The sequence below is a fragment of the Podarcis vaucheri genome (assembly GCF_965113315.1).
Source record: "Podarcis vaucheri genome assembly, chromosome: 2".
Lineage (NCBI taxonomy): Eukaryota > Metazoa > Chordata > Lepidosauria > Squamata > Lacertidae > Podarcis > Podarcis vaucheri.
Genome location: NC_138760.1, coordinates 32,523,852 through 32,549,597, shown reverse-complemented (window position 1 = coordinate 32,549,597; position 25,746 = coordinate 32,523,852). Strand labels below are relative to the sequence as shown.

Genomic DNA, 25,746 nt, shown 5'->3' with positions numbered 1-25,746 from the left:
TTAGTTTAGAGTGGCTTGCACTGTGAAATGAAATAATAATTTTCGATGGGCAGGAGCACTAGCCAGGTATAGGAACCAGGTATATAGCACTGGCATGTTCTCCACCCCAGTTTACAAGGTCATGTGGCCCTTTCTGCTGTCCTTTCCTTAGATTGCATCTCCATGGGCTATGATACTCCAAACACACCTGTTTACTTTAACCCAGCCTGCTGAAACCAAGCAGAAGGAAGATAAGGCAGCGACGATTTTAAGCACATCAGATTTTTGGGAAATGGACCTCGAATTTCCAGACGTATGGCAACCCTACCCAGAAGTGAAAAACATCCCACAAAGCAACTGGGCAGGGCCGAAAAGGGTGTTTGCAAGCTTTTTCAAGGGGTGTTCCAATAATACGCAATTTCACACAAGCACACAATGACCTGGAAAATGACACACACACCCTCACCCCATGCAAACAGGGAGCTGCTTGTACATGGAGTAATATTTTGGGACTTTGCAGAATCAAATATATGATTAACAGATAGAAAGATCCCAGTTACAGATAGGTAGCCGTGTTGGTCTGCCATAGTCAAAATAAAAAAATTCCTTCCAGTAGCACCTTAAAGACCAACAAAGTTAGTTCTTGGTATGAGCTTTCGTGTGCATGCACACTTCTTTGGGGACCTTCGTGTGCATGCACACTGGTGTATCTGAAGAAGTGTGCATGCACACGAAAGCTCATACCAAGAACTAACTTAGTTGGTCTTTAAGGTGCTACTGGAAGGAATTTTTTTAGATAGAAAGATGTTGAGTCTACGTAGAAATGATGTGAGGACTTGGATGGCCCCATGAATTGGGTATCCTGGCCCTTCCATGCAGCAATGCACATACATGTGCGCGCACACATCCTTAGTGCAAAAATAACATTTGTGGTGCCAGATCATGGCCCCTTGACAATAGACAAGTGTCTTGCTGTGTGTTAGTACATAAACCTGATGCACACACTGTGTGGTCTCCCAATTTTAATCAGTGTCCTGAGATCCTCAGTACTGAACTGGAGAGAATGAGTCTACAGCCCACATTAAAATGAAAGAAAACAATGGGAAGAGCCTGTTGAATGCTTGGGTTAAGTCATGATCTTCCTGATACTCATCAATGTGCTTTAAATTTTAAAAGGGCTGCATAATCAGTCTGCCAACCAAGGGTTACAGCAGAGGAGCACACAACTCCTAATAAAAATAATTAAAATGGTAATGCAGAGAGAATGAGCTGGGATGTTCTCACAATCTAAATAACAGGCCCAAGTATAATAGATTGCAATGCGGAGGCAGGGAATGAATCAGGTATCACCAGAAGCTCAATATTGTGGCGTGATGGATGGTAATGTAGAGTTTCTGCACATGCACTATATACGGAGATGTCACCTGGACCCTGTGCATTATTTAGCAAACATAGTTCCTGTGCATTTTTTAAAAATTGTAAGGTTTTTGAACCATAGAGGTTATGGTAATATGAAGATCTGTGGGATTACATGCTCTGAAGGAGCTGGTGAAATACAACATTTGGACTGGTGCTGCACCTTTAACAGAGATTTGCTGCTTCCAGTGGGCTTAGGTCCTGCAATAAGCAAACAAAAGTTTGTCTGAAAGGAAGGACAGATTAAACAAACACTGTTGTGTGCCTGCCTGTGGTGCAGCCAGTGAACAACACAGTGTGATTAAATCCTGAGCAAACTCAGTCTCACACCCTCGGTCACCCAGTCAGCATCTTATCTTGCCAGTTTGCTGATTCTGCACTTCAGATCATCCCTTCAATACCTCCATATAGGGTCAATTTGGGACTGGTTTTTATGCCTCAGGGTAAAGATTGTTTGTGCTTGGCTCCTCCTGTCTTTCCAGGGTTAAGCATGGTATTGTTTAACATTCTATATGCTAAAGGAGGCAGGAAGAGGAGGCAGATGGAAGGATTTCCTTGGGTGTACCGTACTTCTCATAGGCTTATGTAGGATTCCACAATCAGCTTCCTGACAGATTCAGGCCAATTTCTTTCCTTTCCAAGCCAGCTCCACTGCAGGGCATGCTATTGCATGACCCCTAAAGTGTTTCCGTAGCTGGAATTTCTTGCATGCTACATGCAGTTCAGTTTGAATCATTTTCTCAGAAATAAGTCTCACTGAGTTCAGTGTAACTTGTTACCTGGTAAGTTTAAGTGTGTGTGTGTGTGTGTGTGTGTGTGTGTGTGTGTGTGTGTTTAGAACTGTGGCCTTAAATTGATCCAGATAAACCAGATTCCTGCTGCTTCTCTGCACAGAACAGTTAGCTAAGACTGCAGTCCTAACCAGGTCTACTTAGAAGTTAAGCCCTGTAGACTTTAATGAGGATTACTTCCAGTGGGTTAGGATTGGAGATGAGTGAATTGTCACAATTAATGGTTTAGGGTTAGGTAATTATCGTAACTAGAGCAGTGAACAGATAAATAATTTTTAATTGCTCATGAATAAGCCTTTAAATAGACTCATTAATAAATTGGCAGTTTCCCCCAAAAGTCCACACAGGAGCTTTTTTGAAGGAAGTGCAAGCTAACTTATAATGGAACAAACAAAACTATTCAACATTTAGATTTTGTTTTATTATATTGGTGTATTTCAGCATGTCTTTGTCATGGCCTTAGGCTACTACAAAAAAGCTGATGCAATAGGCAAAAGCTGCAACTCAATGTTATAAGAAAATGCAATTTAATTCCCACCCTCATAGCCCACTACAGTAGCATGCCTGAACCAAGATGGTCTCAAAAATTAATATGCCTTTAATTCTCAGTGCCACTGATTAAAATTTATCTGCACCAATAGTGCCTGACCCCTTCCAATTAATCAAAGAAAGCTTTGGCTGATCAGTTACGTGATTAAACTGATTTACAGCAAGCAGCCCTAATCCTAACACTTCCCATGTTCTTTTGGGGCCTTTCCCATTGGTATAAAGGTGATTCCCAATTGTAAAATCCCCCTTTTCGAGGCTGTAGAACGCCACAAGCAGGAGCAGGAAACTGAATTATAAATCAAGCACCAAGATGCAGAGATCTATTTCTTTCTCCATAATGCTTCATGACAGCTTGCCTGGGCAGACGCTTAGCCACTGTTCTTCTTTTAATTGCAGAGAAAGAGGCTGAAATTTAGGAATAACATGGACTCTCAACACCAGCCCCTGAATTGTGGTTCTCTATCCTGTATCTTGATGCTGCTGATAACTTGCATCCTAGCCTGGCTGCAGGAAACCCTCCCATTAGCCAAGCAGAGGTCAGTTGGTTGCATAACTATTCTTGCCCTTGCATATAAAATGCAGATATGCGTGCTTTAGCGCTTGCTCTGCCAGCTGTGCCAGTTCTCCTGAGGACACAGCAATTCTTCCCAACAATTCTTTCTGTGGTTATCTCCCAACACCCACTCCCTTTGGGCGCATGCTCCAGCTAACTAACAAACACATAACTGCCTCTGTGCTTCGTAGCACAAACTAGGAAGTCAGGAAGAGATGAACGGGAGAAGCCCCGTCGAGATGAAATCGGCCGACCTACGGAAGAAATAAGCCAGTTTGGGTCTGCGGGTGGGTGGGAGTATATTTGAATGCAGTCAAAGTGAATACAGCAAGCTTCCATGCATTCAAAAGTTTCTAAGGACCGAGAGCAAGAAGAATAAAACCTTCAACTAGTAATAATCAAGGAAGCAATCCGGAGACTGTGCTTCCTAATATGTCTTCCTGCCCCAATTAGATGCAGATGGTTTTGTGGGACATTGTCATCATATATATTACAGACTCAGGTGGGTGGGTGGGTGGGTATGGAACTTATTTTGCAAGCCTGGGCAGGACCTAGGCTTGAAAACAATATTTTAAGAGATTTGTCAATGTCTGCATGGAAGTAGACAATCTTGAGCCCCAGCTTCATTTCTGTGCTTTTTTGTTTTGTTTTTACATCCTGATCCATTGGGCTATAATTATTAGTTGACACTGAAGACATTAGTCAACGTATATTTATAGTTGAACATGCACAGATTCCAAGTGAACAGGATGCTTTGCAGAACAGGTTAGCCTCAGAAGCCTGGACAGACAGTCCTGACGTGGCCTGGCTATGCTATTTGCAGTTAACCAAAACAAGTGAGTTAAGGGGCAGGGCACTAACCTTCTGCAGATAGGAGTATTTCCATTTTAGGCAGTAGCGTTCAGTTGTAAGCATTGTGCTTGTGAGCAAAGGTTGCAAAATAGTTGCTCCTCTGCAAAATGGGCAAGGTAAATGCACCCTGATTAAAAAACTATTACAGACAGTGTTGTCAAATTGTGTGTGTGCATTTAGGGACTCCACTATCATAAACCTAGAAAATTTACTTTCATAATGATGTACAGGCATGATGGCAGAGATCATCTTCAGAGGCATGTTTAGGTCATACCCTTACATGCTCTGCAAGGGCAGCACCTGATTCTTCTCCATCGCTAGAATCACGTCTCCCCTCCGATTCGTGCGTTTCATGTGCATGGTTTAAAAGCACCAGAAAATGACTTCTCTCAGAAAGGAGCAGCTTGAACCATGGGGGATGGGAGAACGGATGATTGAGGATGAATATCTCCAGCTGTAAGAAAATCGAACACCTACCAATCCCCTGTTGCAAGCAGAGTCCCTCGGGTAGGACTAGAAGCAGTACTCTTCCTGCATTTTACTTCAGCAATCATCTCCCTGGACAGATTGCATTTCTCCTCCTAAAAGGAGGAAGCTTGCTGTCTGAAGGTCTTTTTTTTTGCCCTCTTTAGTTTCACCCCCCCATCTGTTTCCTGTGGCTTCTTGCTGCAAATACAGATCTTCCTTTTTTATTCTGTTTCCCCATTTGATTCATCTGAAAATGGGAGGGTTCTCTGAAATCCAGTTCTCTGGAATATATGAGTTAGTGAATGATGACAGTGGCTGACCTGTAAACATTTGGGGAGTGGGGTTGTGTGTGGTTCACCAGAAAGATAGCAAATTGTCATAAATATGGGGGGCTGCTTTATTTATCCATGTGTACTCTGATAGGTCGTGCCTCTCTCCAGCTTCTCAGGCAGAGAGGAACAGTGGTACCTTGGGTTACATACGCTTCAGGTTACAGACTCTGCTAACCCAGAAATATTACCTCGGGTTAAGAACTTTGCTTCAGGATGAGAACAGAAATCGGGCTCTGGCGGCGCGGCAGCAGCAGGAGGCCCCATTAGCTAAAGTGGTGCTTCAGGTTAAGAACAGTTTCAGGTTAAGAACAGACCTCCAGAACAAATTAAGTACTTAACCCAAGGTACCACTGTATTTCCACTTAACGTCTGTCACAGGGATGTCCAACTTTTTGAGCTTTTTGGGGGGAGTCAGAACTAAAGTAGTTGAGCTTTTTTGTGTTTTTCAGCAATCGAACATGCTTTCAGCCAGGATCGCTCCAGAACGCATCAAGATCAACCGGTTGAACCTCTATCAGGTCCTTTTAGCTCAAACATGGGGAAAACCTGTGGCCTTCCAGATGTTCTTAGACTTCAAAGGAAGGATGGGGGTTATAGTCCAACAACCTCTGGATGGCCACAAGCTCCTCATCCCTGTTTTAGCTAGAGAGGCCAATGATTAAACCTAAACCATGCAAAGCATGTGTTAAGAGCCCTACCCTGAGGCATGAATAATATCCGTGGAGCAAGAATGGTAGGTATACCTCTCTGCTCCCCCCCTGGCAATGGGAAACTCCTTTCTCTTAGGCAGCCATGCTTACCATTTCTTACTTATCCATCACGATGAGGCAAAGGCTCCTACCTAGACTGTACAGTTCCTTGCCTTTGGGCAAGGCAGGTGCAAGGAATCATCTGGCAAGAAATCAAAGTGGCAGCTTCAATTTTCTTTTCCCTGGTGAGGCAAACAGTAGGCTAAAAGAAGGACCGTGGGGATTTCTGCATGTCCCTCTCTGTCAACACAGAGCAATTTACCCGCGTTCATCATCATAAACACTTGCTGTAAATTGTTCAGCCGGAACTGTGATGCAGCAAAAAGGTGACTTGGCACAGTACCAAGAACGTGCAGTTATTTTGCTTCAGAGTAGTTCTGCTGAACTGGTCTGCAAAACTGTTTCAGAGTAATTCTGGTAGTCACATCTGTAAGCAGTGGAGGACTCGTGCGTTTTAAAGGGTGCAGGAGCTCATCCTGTCCCTCCCAGCTCCCAGAGAGAACCCAGTGCATTGCCTCTAAGGGAGAGTCCAAAAATACAAGTAGTGCATTGATCACCCCTCTCTCTTTCTCTCGCTCTCATTATATTTATTTTAAAACATTTTATTTTATTTTTAAAAAATTAATATTTATTAAAAAATCATTTATTAAAAACCATTATGGTTACCCCCACATTTTTCTCCCCCCAAAATGCCCCAGGCAGCAAACAACAAGGGATAAAACAAAAAAATCAATGACAATGGAGATGCAGACTGGGAAATATCTCAGCTTAAAAGGTTTGTTGCAAGAGGAAGGTCTGAGATGGAATGTTTTGTTTGCAATCTTGCAGACAAGTGTTGCCATTGAAACTGTTGGCATGAAGCAGGAACTCCATGGAAGTGGAGTCATCTACTGTTTTTACACCTAGTGCACCACCCAAAGTTAAGCTGTAGTTTTGCCCTTTTTAAGTGCTACCATATTTTGTGCCTTTCACCTCCCAAGAGGCTTATAGGTGGAACTCAATGACTGCTGGTTTTTTACAGCTTCAAAATGAGAGCAAACGTGGGGCTATGTGGGGCTACCTTTGAAGGTGACCCAGAAACTACAACTAACCCAGAATGCGGCAGCTAGACTGGTGACTGGGAGCAGCCATTGAGACCACAACACCAGTCTTGAAAGACCTACACTGGCTCCCAGTACGTTTCCGAGCACAATTCAAAGTGTTGGTGCTGACCTTTAAAGCCCTAAACGGCCTCGGTCCAGTATACCTGAAGGAGCATCTCCACCCCCATTGTTCTACCTGGACGCTGAGGTCCAGCACCGAGGGCCTTCTGGCGGTTCCCTCACTGCGAGAAGCCAAGTTACAGGGAACCAGGCAGAGGGCCTTCTCGGTAGTGGCACCCGCCCTGTGGAATGCCCTCCCACCAGATGTCAAAGAGAACAACAACTACCAGACTTTTAGAAGACAACTGAAGGCAGCCCTGTTTAGGGAAGCTTTTAATGTTCGATGCATTACTGTATTTTAATATTTTGTTGGAAGCGACCTAGAGTGGCTGGGGAAGCCCAGCCAGATGGGTGGGGTATAAATATTAAATTATTATTATTATTATTATTATTATTATTATTACTACTACTACTACTACTTCTACTACTCTGTCCTGGCAGCGTTTGGTGCAACTGGAGATCTTTTTGCACCAAGCACTGCCTAATTTCATTCTTTGGTACACCTCTTTCCTTCCATTTGAAGACTCTCAATCTGCAGACATGGGTTTGTATTTGCTTTTTAAACATCTTGTTCAGTGTCTATAACATTCCCTCCCACCTTCTCTTCTGTTTTTGGGTTTTCTTTATGTTTGACCTCCAACCAGGTAAAGAGTCTTGATGGACTCACAAGATTGCTTACTTCTTTAGGACCTTTGAAGAATTAGCAGAGGTATCAGCCTATTATTACTTTTTCATTTTTTCCCCTAATGGGAAACCAGGATTGTTACCTGCAGTCCCCACCTGCCTGGTCTTTGGCAACCTATTCCCAATTCAGTTAGGTGCAAGATGCAAACGAGCAGGGCTGGATTTAGGTGTGATGAGGCCCTAAGCTACTGAAGGGTACTAAAGGGTAATAGGGCCCTTTATATGTCCAGCTGTCCTTTGTCAACAACAAATTGTCACTGCTTTTTGTGTTGAATATACAGTGGCACCTCGGGTTAAGTACTTAATTCGTTCCGGATGTCCGTTCTTAACCTGAAACTGTTCTTAACCTGAGGTACCACTTTAGCTAATGGGGCCGCCCACTGCTGCCGCCGCGCGATTTCTGTTCTCATCCTGAAGCAAAGTTCTTAACCTGAAGCACTATTTCTGGGTTAGCAGAGTCTGTAACCTGAAGCGTATGTAACCTGAAGCGTATGTAACCTGAGGTACCACTGTATTGTAATTTATGGCCCTAACAGGTATCTAAAGTCATTTGCACATGTTGCCATGCAACCAGTCCATGCAGAATGTAGGCACCCTAAATATATAGAAATGAGCAAACCAGTGATATTTTAGGGAGCAGGCAAGCAGGGGGGGGCATTAATTACATCATAGGAGCTACACCATGGGTAGTCAAACTAAGGCCCAGGGGCTGGATCCGGCCCAATCGCATTCTAAATCCAGCCCGCGGATGGTCCGGGAATCAGCATGTTTTTACATGAGTAGAATGTGTCCTTTTATTTAAAATAAAAGGCAGAGGGCCTTTTCGGTGGTGGCGCCCGCCCTGTGGAATGCCCTCCCATCGGATGTCAAGGTGATGGACAACTACCTGACATTCAGAAGACATCTTAAGGCGGCCCTATTCAGGGAAGCTTTTAATGTATGATATTTTAGTGTTTTTTGGTTTCTGTGGAAGCCGCCCAGAGTGGCTGGGGAAACCCAGCCAGATGGGCGGGGTACAAATAAATTATTATTATTATTATTATTATTATTATTATTATTAAAATACACCTCTGGGTTATTTGTGGGGCATAGGAATTCATTCTCCCCTCCCCCCAAAAAAATATAGTCTGGCCCCCACAAGGTCTGAGGCACAACTGCTGAAAAAGTTTGCTGACCCCTGGCCTACACAACACAAAACACTGTTGCTGTATGTAGGTGTTATTTTATTTGTTTTTTATCTTATATTTTGGAAATGTACAGACAGGGTTTCCCCCCCTTTAAATTCTTTGGGGGGCCCCAAGAGAGTGGGGCCCTAAGCTATAGCTTGTTTAGCTTATACGTAAATCCGGCACTGCAAACGAGTTCAGGGCTTTCTCACCTTGAGAAGTTCTGTAGAAGAGGGAATTTCAGCTTACAAAGAGCTTTGCTGGACTGAACCAAAGGTCCATTTACTTCAGCATCCTGTTCTTACAGGGCCCAAGAAAGATGCTGCTGGGAAACCTGGAAACAGGAGCTGAGAGCAACAGCTCTGTGTCCGCTTGTGGGTCTTAGTCAGTGGTATACAGAGCCATTAAGGTTCTGTGAATTTGTCTTATCCTCTTTTAAAACCATCCAACTTGTCGGAGCAAGTTCCATAGTTTCAGTGTGTCACTTGCCAATCAGAAGGTTGGCGGTTCAAATCCGTGCGATGTGGTGAGCTCCCGTTGCTCGGTCCCTGCTCCTGCCAACCTAGCAGTTCAAAAGCACGTCAAAGTGCAAGTAGATAAATAGGTAGCACTCCGGCAGGAAGGTAAACGGCATTTCTGTGTGCTGCTCTGGTTCGCCAGAAGCAGCTTAGTCATGCTGGCCACATGACCCGGAAGCTGGACGCCGGCTCCCGGCCAGTAAAGTGAGATGAGCGCCGCAACCCCAGAGTCGGCCACGACTGGACCTAATGGTCAGGGGTCCCTTTTCCTTTACCTTTACACCACTGTTAGAAGAGCAGTAGCTGTGTCCTCCTGCTTCTGACCTCCACCCAAAGTCGGTGCCCTTCCTATCTTTTGGACTACAGCTCTTCCTCAGCCGCTGCCAACGTAGCTATGACTGGGGAAGGCTGGCGACTCTAAATGGGGAGCAAAGTTATTTTTATTTATTGCAATTCAAGCCCAACCTTCATCAAATTAATAATCCTGGGGCGAGTTCACAATAAAAACACAGCCAACAATAAAACCATGCAGCACATTAAATAAACATTTTAAAACCATAATGAAAACAACACAAACTTAATAGCAGAGCAGGTAAAAGATCGATTAGTTTGTAGCCGGCCTCGTAGGCCAAGATGAGGCCCAGAGACCTTTTGCAGAAAATCCAGAATCAAGACAGTTTGGGGTAGAGCAGGATGGGGAGCCAGCATTTTTCTTGCAACATGTGGGCAAGATGGTTATTGCTCTGGAAATAAAGACAGGGCAGTTGCACATTAGCTAACAGCAGACAGTGGAGAACTGCTAGATTTACCTTTCTGGAAGGTGCCTGCCATGTTGCTTTCATAGGCATACCTATGAATTTTCTGGTTGGTGACTCTGAGAATAAGATGCTGGACTTGACGGGCCATTGGCCTGATCCGGCAAGCTCTTTTTACATTTGTGTAGGGCAGTTTGAAAGCACGTCAAAGTGCAAGTAGATAAATAGGTACTGCTCTGGCGGGAAGGCAAATGGTGTTTCCGTGCGCTGCTCTGGTTCGCCAGAAGCGGCTTAGTCATGCTGGCCACATGACCTGGAAGCTGTACGCCAGCTCCCTCGGCCAATAAAGCGAGATGAGCGTCGCAGCCCCAGAGTCGGTCACGACTGGACCTAACGGTCAGGGGTCCCTTTACCTTTAGGGCAGTTGTACATCAAGGCTTGAATTGAAATTTGCCAAGTTCTGCAGAGGCAGGGGCTATGATTTCAGGTGCAATCACAGCTATGTTCTCCAAGAGCAGTAAATTGCTTCACTTTTGTGCTGTCTGCACTGTGAACTCAGGAGAGGGTACTGCTGTTTTAAGAGCACAGGTGCAAAAAAGCAAGCCCTAAAAAGTGTGTGTTTCCCCGGGGGCGGGGGGGGAGCGAGGAAATGACACCGCGAGCCTTGCAGTGACCGATAGTGTCCATACAGAAATGCATCATCTGAGTGGCAAGCTTACTGTGAAATTGCACTCGCCTTGCTTTACTCAAGTGTTTTCTCCGCTCCCAGATGGAATTCAGGAGGAACGGGTTCTGCGTGCTTGCAGCAGAAACCAGGTGTTCACACAACTCCGATTAGCTGGAAACAGTGACGTCACAAAAGCACCCACTCCTTCCGGGAGCACTTTCCCAACTATTTAAAAATGTAACATACTTTTTAAAAGAAAAGTTTTAACAAATATAATATAAATAATAAATAATGATAATAATAAAAATAGCAGCAGTGGCAAAAGACAGCCTGCCTGGAGCACGGGGAGAGGGGCAAGACAATTGATTCAGTGCTCAGTGTGCAGATTAACAATCTGCGCTTTTCATTCCAAGCATGGCAGCAAGCTGTCATTGGCCTTAGGGGAGGGAAATGTGCTGCAAGTCTTGGGTTATATCTCTATGCGCCCTTATATAGAGTCACATGGTTCTGAAAGAAGGGGTATCGATTATGCTCTACGAAATATTGTGAATGGATGCTTCAATAGTGTCTGGCAGCTTTACTGAGTATTCTAACCATTGCACGCTCTCTCTCCCCACCCCCACCCCTCACCAGATCTGTTTTTGGCTGCCATCATAAGAACAGTATGCTCAGGTCTACATCACCCCTGACAAATCCACCCAGCTTTCTGTGGACATTCCTTGGTGCAGATGGACATGAATATTGTATTAGCAGCCTTCATTCTGTACCTATTTAAAGATAAGAAAATGTCCTCGCTGCGACGCATTGTGCTACAAGGAAGTTCTGGGATGGAACACTTTCATGTCACAAATCATGGCTGTGTCCTGTGGGTGGTGATGACTGTGTCCTTGTTCTCTTCCTGGAGTCTAATTGTCCTTGTTGGTGTGTGTGTGTGTTTGTGTGCTTTAAATGCTTGTCCTTTGCACAGTTGCATTGTTCTGATACGACATCATTTTGCAAAGATTTTAAAAATGAAGCAAATTTAGGAGGGTGGCAGGCAAGCAAGACCTTCCCAGTCCTCCCGAGGGAGAGGCACTTTGAGGAATGTCAAATGTGACACGCACGCCAACGCTTGTGTTTTCAATGACACACAGAGGCCTGGCTTAGAGGCAGAAAAGTGACATTGCACATCACTTCATGGTAGGGCCAGCCACAACAGGGCCAGTTCGAGGTCACTGAAGTCAGGCTTGCCTTTTGACTCAAATTTTGCCTGAATCTCAACTCCCTTGCTCTTGATCCCATCAGACCCTCCACCAGAAGCTCCATGGGCAGCGAGACCATCACCACCTACCTCCCCTAACAAATAGCTACCCCTCTCCCCTCCTGGGTTTCTTTGATGCTTGGTTGCCATATATCAAGAAGCAAAAATCTGGACACAAAAGTTGTTGGGGCAAAATTGCCCAAATAATCTCAAAGTTGTTGAGCTTTCTTGGGAATTTGCCCCCAAAAGACAAAGGATGGTACTCAAACACACACTTCCTGGTTCTGTTGGCAAAAACCAAGAGATATTTTTGATTTTCCATAATTCCCCCGGACGCTAATTTTGCCGGTTGAATTGGGAAATTCTGGACATATGGTAACCTTACAATGTGCTTCTTCCATTGAGTAGATAGAGAAGAGAATGAGGTTTCGTTTCTCATGATCAGGTGCTATTAAGTTTGGGCCTCCCAAGGTCTCCTAGTCAAGGACCTACAATTGCTTTAATCCAGGCCTGCATGTAGGACATGTGGGAACATTCCTTCCTGTTTGGTGGCACCTTTCCCCCTTTCCTTTTTCAACTGAGGAGTTTTAATAGGCAAGCAGAGGCTTTCCCCATGATCTACTGTACACTAGGGATGCAGAGTCTGTAGCCCTCTAGATGTTATTGGACTAGAACACCCATTGTTATGTACTGAGTTGAACAGGATCCAAAAGGCAGCAGTCTGATTGGTCCTAGAACAATAGGATTCAGAATGCAGCAGTCTGATTGGTTCACAGGAGCCAGCCAATCCAGCTCCAGGTGGAAGTGAATCCCCAACCTGATTGGCCTACAGGTGAATCCTGGAATTAGCCAATCACGTGGGGCCCATTGTGTAAATAATGTATATAAAGCAGACATCCTGGGGGAACTTCCATTCCTCCTCGCCACTATGAGCTGAATAAAGAGCATGAAATCCACTCCTGACTCCGAGTATATTTCACCCATCATTCCTGACCATTGACCATGCTGGCAGGGGCTGATGGGAGTTGGACTCCAATATCTTTGATGCTATATTTCCACCACCCCTGGTCTATATTGTACACCTCTTTTGCAACAAATGTGTAGGTCAAAGGTTTACAATTGTTTTGAGTCCACGGCTCTCTTGACCAACTACATTCTTTCTGCGGCACCCCTGTGGGACTCAGGAGCCCAGTTGTGTCACCCCTTGCCTGCAGAGCTGGCAGTCTCTCACCCTTTTTCGAACACCCTCCCTTCTGGAGTGTTCCCTCAGCCTCCTCTCTTCTCCCCTCTCCTTGGGAGTCCTCTGGGCAGCTGCTGCTCCTGGTCTCTGAGCTGCCCCAAAGAGAGGTGCCTCCTCACACTGCCCCACAGGGGCCTGGGAAGCACCCCCTGGCCAGCCCCAGAGGCACCATTCACCTGGGGGGAGCTGGTAGCCAGTGTGGCTGCAACAACAGCTGTGCAAGCCTTTGGGAAGCAGAGACGCAAGAGGAGGGAGGGAAGGAAAGAGGGCAGAGGGCAGTGTTGCCCACGACACCCCTGGCCATCATTCAAGGCACCCCAGGGTGCCGCCACAAACTGGTTGAAAACCACTGGTGTAGGTGATGGAGGAATTCAAGTTGAAGATTGCATGGTGGAGGCATCAAAGGGAAATTGGTGGACGAATGTTTTATAGATTTATTTTATTTAGACTTGCCTGGAGTCTTGATGGGTGGGGCAAAGCTTCCCCACCACGACCGATAGACTTGGCTCCCACTGTCTCTCTTCCTGCTTCACCATATATATTTTTCTGGTGCCACCACCAAGTTGACCCAAACTCGAGTGGTGTTTGCAGTGTCGAGGGCTGCAATAGCTATTAGTGCAAGCCATTCAGGATTAAGGGGAAAGTACTTTGCACACACAGCCAAACAGTACTGGTGTTATCTCATCTCTCCTATTAATTACTCTAAAAGGAGAGTGGCCATAATAATCTGTGTCTGTGATTACCAGTAGTGATAAACTTACTTCATTGAGGCAGGTGGAGTTAACCCTTTCTGCATTCACTTCTTTAGGAGTTTTTACACTGCCACTGCCGCATGGCAGCTTTGGTTATCTAACAAGGCTCTGATTTATGGTTTGTTTTGTTTTTCTGTTAGAGCCAGAAGCAGAGCATCTACATCAGCTTCCACCAACCTGGTTGCCCTCCAACTGTTGTGGACCACAGCTCCCATTAGGTGGCTGGCTGGGGTTGATGGGAATTGTAGTCCGCAACAGCTGGATGGCATCTGGTTGGTGCAAGCTTGTTTGCATAGATGGCCCCCCAGGACCATAGAATGATCTCCTCCTAAACGTGTATAGTAGCTTATCCTCCTTGCTGACCCTTTGAAACATAACCAAGGCACAACCTTTTCACAGGAGAGCCAGTGTGGTGTAGTGGTTAGGAGCAGTAGACTCGTAATCTGGTGAACCGGGTTCGCTTCCCTGCTCCTCCACATGCAGTTACTGGGTGACCTTGGGCTAGTCACACTTCTCTCAAGTCTCTCAGCCCCACTCACCTCACAGAGTGTTTGTTGTGGGGGAGGAAGGGAAAGGAGAATGTTAGCTGCTTTGAGACTCCTTTGGGTAGTGATAAAGTGGGATATCAAATCCAAACTCTTCTTCTTCTTCTTCTTCTTCTTCTTCTTCTTCTTCTTCTTCTTCTTGGCCTTGGTTTGGTCAGCTAGTTTGGAACTAGCTGTAGAAAGGCAGCTGCAAAATGCTTCAAAATAAATAACAAAACTTGGTGATGCATGTGTTGCCTGCGTCCTCAGATTCCAACACGAGAACTAGTAAAATATATTTTTAAAAGGACAGCACTCTCTGTTAAGGTTGCAAACTGTTCAGCCCTAGACTGGAGCTGTGCCTTTTAGAACAGCTTGATCTGTAGGCGTTGGCGTCTTACAATTTTGTCTCCATGCTGCGAAAGTCTTCAGTTGCAAATGTTCTGCAGATCAAGACACTCCTCAGTGAACGAGAGTTCCCACACCCCCTCCGCTGTATCCTGGTCGATTTTCAAGTCTGCTCTTTGTATTCCAGGGATATTTTTTAAAAATAAAAACCAGTTCTTTGAAAAAGAAAATCATTTGTTCTGGAACTGATTTGTTCTGGGAGAAGTGAGAACAAAGTTATAAAAATAAATAATATGTTTAACACCCACATACCCCAAGGAAAATTATTTTTAAAAAACCACATACCCATGTCATAATAATAATAATAATAATAATAATAATAATAATAATAATAATTTTTATTTATACCCTGCCCTCCCCAGCCAAGACCGGGCTCAGGGCAGTTAACACCAGATATAAAACGATTAAAATACAACATTAAAATGCAGCCTCATTTCAGCAGAAACTCAAAAACTTTTGTGGGGATGAAAGCATCAAGTCTCCGCCAAGGCTAACTATCCAGACTGGTCCTACGTGGGCCAGAAAAAAACCAGGGAAGTCCCCAAGTCAGGAGGGAACTTCCACTCTATGCACAGATGCACATTAGAACAATGGACCCTGTTTTTGAAAGTTGGCTCTCTTGTGACTGGGGAAGCTAATGAGAGAAGATGGGGAGAAAGGGGGCATTTATTAACCCCCTGTTTGCTATTTCCCTACGTCAAATCAAACCTCCTTAAGCAGCCCACTCCCCCACAGCATTCCAAACATGTTCTCATAGCTGCAAGGGGTTTTTCCTTTTCTTTTTTAGACTTGTGGTACCTTGAGTTTAAACTAATTTTCTCTGGCAACCTCTGTCCCGGATAACAGAGTGGAAGGACTCACACGCTGATTTCACACCCACTGTTGGCCAGATTCCCTCCAGGCTTGCTGTCAGGCTGCTTCCTTCTGATGGTCTCTGTCCCTTTCCTGGAAGATGGAACACATTTTAACAGCGTGTTTTGTCCTCTCAAGCTATTAGCCACACACACACTCTGAGCTGTACATCTGCAAGTCCTAGGGGTCAACGCTGATTCTCTCCTTGTGAGCAAAGCTTCCAGGAACACTGTAAACAAGGCTGCTTCTGAGAATATTGATGCAGTTCCTCGGATGGTAAATCCCCTTCTTTATTATGTGAATTTCTGTTAAATTAATAGCCATGGCTGGAGTGAAGCAGCAGCATGGATTGCTCCTATCGCCAGCACAGTGCTGGCAGTACATTTGAATCCTGTTCTCCGCTCCTGCACCTCCAGAAATATCCAAACCCTGGTCAGATCTGACAGTGCCTCTCAATCCTAGCCCGTGTACAGTGGTACCGCAGGTTACATACGCTTCAGGTTACATACGCTCCAGGGTACAGACTCTGCTAACCCAGAAATAGTACCTCGGGTTAAGAACTTTGCTTCAGGATGAGAACAGAAATCGTGTTCCAGCTGCGCAGCGGCAGCGGGTGGCCCCATTAGCTAAAGTGGTGCTTCAGATTAAGAACAGTTTCAGGTTAAGAACGGACCTCTGGAACGAATTAAGTACTTAACCCGAGGTACCACTGTATTTGCAAAATGTCAGAACAACCCCCCGCCCCGCCCCATGCCTAGATGCTATGCCCTTCTTCCTGCAGACAACTGAAACAGCCCTTCGCAGTACAGTGGTATCTCGGGTTAAGTACTTAATTCATTCCGGAGGTCCGTTCTTAACCTGAAACTGTTCTTAACCTGAAGCACCACTTTAGCTAATGGGGCCTCCTGCTGCTGCTGCGCTGCCAGAGCACGATTTCTGTTCTCATCCCAAAGCAAAGTTCTTAACCCGAGGTACTATTTCTGGGTTAGCGGAGTCTGTAACCTGAAGTGCATGTAACCTGAAGCGTCTGCAACCTGAGGTACCACTGTACTACTATGGAGTGATTCAGAAGAAGCACAGAAAAAGATTGGGCTGCACATCAAACCTGGCTGTACTCTGCAGCATTCTTCCTGCACGTTTTTATTCAATCCTAAATAGCCAAGTCCCTTTGAAATCACTGGGGTATACTGTCAAATATGACCCCGCCAAAAAACAACACCACCACTCTCTGAGGGTATCCTTTCAGAAAGCAAAAACACGTTTCAGTTACATTGCATGACACAATATAATCATTTTCTGCATTATACGAAGGCTGTGATTATTCTGGCCTGCCCGGTGTATTTTTATTGAAGCTCTGTAGGGAAGTAGGTGTGGAAAAAGAGCTTCATGGGGGATCCTTGTCTTACAGCCTAGCAACACATTTCATCTTCAGCAACGAGCTTTGCCTCCCTGTACTAGCATAAAGGGAATTCTAAGTGGCAGGATCAGACAAATACTTTGTGTCTGGAATCCCCGGATTCATAGCCCTCCTTCGCACTGGATGGCAAGGGGCAAAGCACACATCTTCAGCCTCATCTGTATTATGGGAATAAATACCTACGTCGCAGAGTTATTGTGAAATGAAACAAGGGCACAGAACCCTTTGCACGTGAAAGTTGCAATGTACGTGATTAGATAAGGGTTGCCATGTTTCCTCTTTTTCCAGGACACGCCCCTCTTTTTCGGGGGTAAAATTTCTTTTTTAATTTGCCTAATGTCTTTCTGGATGAGACATAGACATAACTGGTGGTTGACCAGAACTTCCTTTCCTCTTCTCTTCCCCTGCCCCACCTCAGCAATATACAGTCATACCTTGGGTTACAGACGCTTCAGGTTGCGTTTTTCGGGTTACGGATGCACCGAAACCTGGAAGTACCAGAATCGCAACCCGTGCATGCGCAGACACGGCGCTGCGGGTAGCGAACACTGCGGGTTGCAAACGTGCCTCCCGCACGGATCACGTTCACAACCCAAGCATCCACTGTAATCACAGCTTCTATAGCCTACATATAGTAAGGTAAAGGTAAAGGGACCCCTGACCATTAGGTCCAGTCGTGGCCGACTCGGGGGTTGCGGCGCTCATCTCGCTTTATTGGCCGAGGGAGCCAGCGTACAGTTTCCGGGTGATGTGGCCAGCATGACTAAGCTGCTTCTGGCGAACCAGAGCAGCACACGGAAACGCCGTTTACCTTCCGCTGGAGCGGTATCTATTTATCTACTTGCACTTTGACGTGCTTTTGAACTGCTAGGTTGGCAGGAGCAGGGACCGAGCAATGGGAGCTCACCCCGTCGCAGGGATTCGAACCGCCGACCTTCTGATCAGCAAGTCCTAGGCTCTGTGGTTTAACCCACAGCGCCACCCACGTCCCTAGTAGGAGTATATAAAATGAGAGTTGCCATAGTGTCCTCCTTTTTGCTCTTCAAAATATGGCAACAATAATGATAATGATGATGATGATGATGATGATAATAATAATAATAATAATAATAATAATAATAATAATAATAATAATATCTACTGCTGTTCTTTGTCTCAGCTTGGGAATCCCTATGCAGATTTGACAGCAACCTCCTGCTTGCTTGGCGATCAGGTGGTGCAATTTCTTATCCAATCCACCAGGTGGGTCCATGGGCTGACACAGCTCAGAATCTGCCCCCACGGCAGGGTGGCAGCCTGACATGACCTTCTTACCACAAGGCTAAGAGGGGAGAAGAAATGCAGGTTTGCTTTCCGCCTCTGCAAAGGAAACTTCTATGACCCTGGACCGGAAGGGAGAAGGGGAAGAAAACGGGGGGAAAGGCAAAGACGTGTGGAGCAGAGCGGAAAAAAAGACAGTGCTGTGCAACCACTTTTTTGTTGTTGTTGCAAAGAGCGTTCTTGAGCTTTGCTGTGAACAAGCTGGGCAAGGAACAATGGATTTTCAGCTCAGTCCTGCACATGTTGACTGAGAAGTAAGCCCCATGGAAGTCAGTGGGACTTATTCCTGAATAGGCATGTGTAAGATTGCACTGTAAATGTATGGAGAAGCTAAACTGACATCTGAGCCCTCTCGTTCTCTCTCTCTCTCTCTGAAACTGCTCCATATGCTCCAGAAACAGGGTGAGAACCCACCAGCCTGCCAGTAACATCGCGAAGGACCGATATCTTTGCTGCAGCATAGGGAGCTGGCAAAAGATGTGAGGCCCTAACCTCACCCCTGCCAGAAACTCATTAGGCAAGCTATTGTTTTCTCCAGGCTCCCCATCAGCAACATGGGCAGGTCAGTCAAGAAAAGGCAAGGTATAAACCAGAGAGACAGAGATGGAAGTGTAGGATAGTAATCGGAGGCAGTAATGCTTCTGCATGCCAGTTACTGGAAACCGCAAGAGAGGAGATTGCTCTTGGGTTCAGAACCTGTGTGAGGGTTTCCCATTGGGGCATCTGGTTGGCCTCTGTGAGAACAGGGTTGGGCCACTGGTCTGAACCAGCAGGCTCCTCTTAGTGTTTACAGGATAGTACCAGCCTGCCTTGCAGTGCTATCGTAGATATAGAATCATAGATTTGTAGAGTTGGAAGAGACCCTAAGGACCATCTAGTCCAGGGGTCAGCAACCTTTTTCAGCCGTGGGCCGGTCCACCGTCCCTCAGACTTTGTGGGGGGCCGGACTATACAGACATACCTCATGTTACGGACACTTCAGGTTATGTGTTTTCAGGTTGTGGACCGCGGGAAACCCAGAAGTACTGGAACGGGTTACTTCCGGGTTTCGCTGCTCGCGCATGCGCAGAAGTGCCAAATTGTGCTTTGCGAATGCGCAGAAGCGCCAAATCGCACTGGCACCTGCGCAGACGTTGCGCTTCAGGATGCGAACGCTGCAGGTTGCGGACGTGCCTCCGTCACGGATTATGTCCGCACCCCGAGGTTCCACTGTATTTTGAAAAAAAATAATAAACGAATTCCTATGCCCCACAAATAATCCAGAGGTGCATTTTAAATAAAAGGACACATTCTACTCATGTAAAAACACGCTGATTCCTGGACCGTCCGCAGGCTGGATTGAGAAGGCGATTGGGCCGCATCCAGCCCCCGGGCCTTAGGTTGCCTACCCCTGATCTAGTCTAACCGCCTGCAAAGTGGGAATGAAAATGCAGCTGTCTCATATGGGGATTGAACCTGCAATCTTGGCGTTATCAGCACCATGCTCTAACCAGATCTGTTGGGCTACTAACAGATCATATATATATATATATATGTATAGGCAGCTCTTTGAACATTTTAAATATGTTATAGAAGTGCTAAGCATTCATATTATTTTAAAAGTTTTTTTTAAAAAGAATATCCCTGTCCATTAATGGATTTGCATGCAAGAATGTACTGTCATATTTTCTTCCAATGATACATACATGCAGAGGTATTTTAATTCAACCATGGACCTAGGGGATAGCAAAAGAAAAGAAAAGAAAAGAAAAGAAAAGAAAAGAAAAGAGCCAATTGAAATATTTCTCCTAATGCCCAGGGCGAATCTCATGCGTGCGTGCGTATGTGTGTATGTCTCAGAGCTGAACTGCCTCCATGTACCCATTACTAAATGAACAGGGCCTTTTATGGTGGGTTGTGCTGTGAAGTTACACATTTTAAAATTAAATGGGGGCTTTGAGGAGAAAGGAAAGAGATAGGTGACTGTGTTCTGGACCTTTCTTCTTCCGCTTTTATTCATTCTCGTGACTTGCGAACGCTTTAACATGCTGCAGTTTGGAGGGAGAGAGAGAGAGAGAGAGAGAGAGAGAGAGAGAGAGAGTGTCATGCCCAAGGGTAAAGCAACGGTTCAGTGGCACACAGACACAGGAGCTCAGTTCCTTTATTTCCCCAGCTCTTTAATCTCCAGGACCACACGGCCGCTGCAAAATGGGGATTCAAAAGTGACACCAAACCCAGTCCTTCCTTTCTGCGTCCCTGGAAAAACAATCCTCCAGCTGTGTATCTGTTACAGTGCTCACTTAGCTGCATTAAGTGTTACAAGAGGCTGTTACACAAAACCATCGCTGTGGTGCCCAGGTAACCTACACCTGCCTAGAGGGAGGAGATCAGCCAGTCTCAGGCGACTGTAAGTGGAGCCTGTGGAGAAAGAGAACGCTCTCAAGCATGAAAAAATTATTAGGCAACCAATCCTCTGGCCCTATTTTCAGCAACAATGCCTGCCACTTGGTGCCAATGAAACCTGAGCCACCCCATCAGGGAGAAATCAGAGCCTCGGCCTCTCCAAATGCCCACCTCAGGAGACGGGCCTCCACAGGAAGCAGCGGGCCGTAAGCCCCACCATGTCATCGTTTATTAGACTCTGGGGAGTGAAAAGCTTCACATTCAGGGCCTGCTCTTTGTTTTTTTTGGCATAGGCAAAATTGGCTCACAAATTGGTGCAAAACCAAAAGTACGCGCAAGCTCCATCACCAGGAGCAGCCTCAATGTCTTGGCTGCGTTTTCCACAGGACACAAACAAACAGAACACATTTTGCTAGTTTAGCATGTTGTAGGGGGACATCGCATGGCTCTTATTTGAAAACCTCCCATAGAAATAGAACTGCAGAAAATCAGAACACACCACACTCGATTTCCCCACTTTCTCTCACAGGAAGCTGCTTTGTATACCAGATCAGACCATTTGCCCATTTGGCACAATATTGTCGGCACTGACCGGCAACAGCTATCTAGGGTTTTAGACAGGAGTTTTCTGCAGCCCTGCCTGGAAATGCTGCAGTATGAATCTGGGAACTTTTGGGTTGTTGTTTTTAAAAAAATGATTATTTGATACTTATTCAAAGATGCACAAAAATACATACACATTACAAAGTACCTTTTTATAATATACTAAGATAAAACAGCTACAGTGGAACCTCGGTTTTTGAGCGTCTGGGAAGCTGAACATTTCGGTTTTCAAATGCCGAAAACCTGGAAGAAATTGTTTGTTTTTGAACGCGCCTCGGAAGTTTAACGAGGAGCATTTCTACGTTTTCTGGAATTTGCCAGCTGTCCATTGAGCCTTGGTTGTCAAACGTTTCAGAAGTCGAACAGTCTTCTGGAATGGATTGTGATTGACAACCAAGGTTCCACTGTAAAAAAGGTAAAGGGACCCCTGACCATTAGGTCCAGTTGTGACTGACTCTGGGGTTGCGGCACTCATCTTGCTTTATTGGCCGAGGGAGCCAGCGTACAGCTTCCGGGTCATGTGGCCAGCATGGCTAAGCCACTTCTGGTGAACCAGAGCAGCGCACGGAAACGCCATTTGCCTTCCCGCCAGAGCGGTACCTATTTATCTACTTGCACTTTGACGTGCTTTCAAACTGCTAGGTTGGTACTTAAGTCTAAAAGAAAACAAAGTAAGAACATGGGAACTTTTGCATGTGCTCTACCCCTGCGTTACAGTCCCTTACGTATTGCGTTTACATATACAATACAACTTTAAATTTACAATAAGAACTGAACTGAAATCACCCTTCATCTCCAGGTACGGTCAGGAACTGAATGGATGAAGAGGAGTGGTTGGAGATACCAGCCAGGGAACCCCCAAGGCAGTGCCGTAGCTACAGGGGGAGCGCTAGGCGGTTTTTTAAATACCCCAGATGAAGCCTCCAGAGGGGCGTCATTGAGGCTCCCAGCCTATTTGTTTGTGTATGCAAATGTGCATGGGGGTGTCTTTGACCCAGGTGAAACAAAGGCTAGTTTTGCCCCAGCCCAAGGGTAACCCCAGAGGAGGAAGGCTCAAAGCCAGGGGATTGGTGGTGGAGCACTAAGGAGAGGTCAGAGGGAGAAGAGTGGGGGGGAGGAGGTGCTGGATGCTGGAGGGGCAGCAGGGTTTAGTGAGCAGGAAGAGCATGTGACAGGGAGCAGTTCAGACTCCGAGGCTGAAGCAGAGGAGGGGTTCAAGGGACTGCTGTCTCCCTCTCCTGCTGTGACAAGCTCCACAGCCCCGTCTCCAGGAACAGAATAACGAGGAGAGTAGAACAGAGGCTAGAGGTGTGCAGACATTGTTTTAAACTGCTTGGGAAACATCCGGGAAAAGAGGAGCCTTAGAGAGGGCAGAAGGGAGGGACCTTCAGTTCCGGCAACTGCTCCATAGGGGCAAGACCTACTGGGAAGTGTTGCTGAGACCACTAAGCCGAGCTGTTTGTTTGTTTCCTTAAATGAACTCTAGTGAAGAGTTAACTTCACTAACTACTGAGATCTGCTTCCTTTATTGCTGACCTGCGTCTGACTCCAGCCCCGACAAATGCCAGGAATAAAAAGTATGATATAAACTAACCATGCGCCCAAATACAATAAAACAATATCATCCTAAACAAACAAATGGAGGAAATGAAAACAACCAGAGCAGAATACACAATAAAGGCATGTGCACACTGCATGATACATACCCTTCAAGTGCCCCTATTTTCCAGGGACAGTCCCAGAATTACAGAAGCTGTCTCGGTTTCTGATTTGATCCCAGAATGTCTCGGTTTTCCTTCTTCCTCCCTTTCACATCTTGGAGAACAATTTAAAGTGGTGTGTGTGTGCGTGTGCGCGTGTGTGTGTGTCTAGGTACTGGTGCAAAAATGGAGTCCTATTTATCCTGAAAATGCTTGCACCAAATGAAGGAAATTGTGAAGCTGGCATACAAAGCCCTTATAATTTTGAAGGTGCGCCTCCTTTGGGAAAGTGTTCCACAAATGTTGAGTCCCCACAGAAAAGATCTGTTCTCATGTGTCCCCCCCCCCCTCCACACCTCCCTCAGAGGTAGAAGGGTCGGAGGTGACTAATGCAGGGTCTGGGTTGGTTCACATGGAGAGAATTTTTGTGTTTGTGGGAGGGGGTTTATTGGCTTGTTTCTGTTGTGCGTTTTGTGTTCTAATTTTGTATTTTCTATGTTGCAAACTGCCCTTCAATCTTTGGATGCAGGGCAGTATGCAAATTTAATAAATAATAAAGAGAGGCAGTTGTCAATCTGGCCTGAAGCAGAGGGAAGTTCTAGGCTCAGAATGCCTTACTAAGTATGAAACTTTATAAATACAACAGTTCAGAGGAGGAAAGATGCTCTTTCTTGAATCAAAGGCTGTTCAGATTCCCTTGACCTTGTTGTACTCATTAGCTTAAAGGAAAGGGCTGTTATCACATAGGCTTGGGGTGTGTGTGTTGAAATCCTTCTCATTTTTCATTGTTTTTTTTGACCCACTATTAAAACAAAACAAAACAAAACAGAGAGACATAACAGAACATGTGGCAGCTTTTTACATATTTTGACTTCGCTGGATGGGAGAGAAAGATATCCTATTAAGAGACGGAAACAGGCTGTGCTAGCGGAAATATCTGTGGTTTCCTTCAAGCAGAAGTGAAGGAACTCTCCACTCATCGAAAACAAAGGGCTTCCCAGCTACAGCTGGGAGGTTGATTCTGTGGACACCAGGTTCACACGTGCAGGGCAAGCTTCCTGTTTGTTCCAGCACAAAAGGGAGAAATCAATACCCTCGCAGGCTACTGAAGACAATAACTGACTTCCTCTATCCAGCAGCCAGGAGGTGGAATGAAGACTCGGATTGTAAGACACTTCTAAGCTAGGATGGGTAGAGAGGAATAAGGCAAACTTGATGGAGGAGATGAGCAAATTAACAGGAAGGTACTGGGCCTTATGGGAATGAAGAAGGTCTCTCCACGCCATCTCTAGCACTGATGTGTCAGGTAGGGTTGAGACAAAATTTGGAGTCCCCTTTTAACAAATGTTTGACCAGTTTCCCATTCTGGTGAATTTTGGGGGGCAATTGACCAATGACAAAAATGTTTACCTCATGAGTTGCATTATATCTGCAGTCCCCAATAGTATGGTGAGTGCAGTCTGTTCTCCTAGGTTTCATGTGGGCAGGGCCGTCTTACCCATAGGGGCTAGGGGTGCGGGGCACCCAGGCCCTGGGCTCTCAGGGGCGCCGGGCTGAGTCCGGGGCCCGAGAGATGAGTCTGGGGAAGAGCCTGCCCATTGGTTGGAGCAGCATAGTGGGCTCTTCTGCTCTGCACCATGACTTTGGGAGCGACCGAGCCAGTGAGACACTGAGGCGGCTGGCCGGTTACACCCTCCTGCGTGCCTGGGACTGGGCAACTGGGAGGGGGGGCACCGGGCAGATCTTTGCCCCCTGGTGCCACATATGCTTAAGACAGCCCAGCATGTGGGTGTGTTTTTTTCTGACCTGCTTCCTCCCCCCTTCACAAAGCCTCTGTAGCGAATTTCCACCTTTCACCTTCTCTCTTCCCCGTGACTAAGGAAAGTTGTCTTGGGTTGTTGTGACATGGGGTTTGTGATTTCAGCTCTCTTGACATAATATGCTGGAGACAGTTCTCTAGTAACACTTCTTTATTAAAGCAAACAAGACTGAAGACTGAGGAGGGGAAAGCTATATTTATAGGGACAGGGGACTAGCTAGAAAGGATACATTTTGGAGGGAACAATATCAGGCAATCACAGTCCTGCCTTTTGGAGGAAACCAATAAGACAGAGGATCCAAATACAGCAGCTTAAATGAACCAATAGTAGCTGTACCCTTTGAAACCAAAAGGCAGTTACTTTACCCTAATGCAAGTACAGACAATAATAATACAGATATAAAATCCTTTGACTCAATACACAACAGTCTTGGGCCTTACCCTATGTCACATGTGTACCTGATCAAACATTTCTCCAGCACATAATTTTTAACTAGGGATAGGGAACCTGTATTGGACGTTAACCACTGACTATGCTGGCTGGTGCTGATGGCAGCTAGAAAAGCCCCCAGGATGCAGTTCTTAGACTTCTCATTCAAACAAGGAACCTGTTACAGAAGATAGGTAGCCGTGTTGGTCTGCCATAGTCAAAATAAAAAAAATCCTTCCAGTAGCACCTTAAAGACCAACTAAGTTAGTTCTTGGTATGAGCTTTCGTGTGCATGCACACTTCTTCAGATACACAGATACACCGTGTATCTGAAGAAGTGTGCATGCACACGAAAGCTCATACCAAGAACTAACTTAG

The 25,746-nt window shown here is 45.7% G+C and overlaps 1 long non-coding RNA gene across 1 annotated transcript; it reads left to right on the top strand.

Annotated features, from left to right (window-relative positions):
* Positions 1-790: 790 nt before the first annotated feature.
* Positions 791-5,511, top strand: LOC309526713. Its single transcript, XR_014216871.1, has 3 exons — positions 791-2,203; positions 2,234-3,271; positions 5,390-5,511. It is a non-coding gene; the product is annotated as an uncharacterized lncRNA (long non-coding RNA).
* The last annotated feature ends 20,235 nt before the right edge of the window (positions 5,512-25,746 follow it).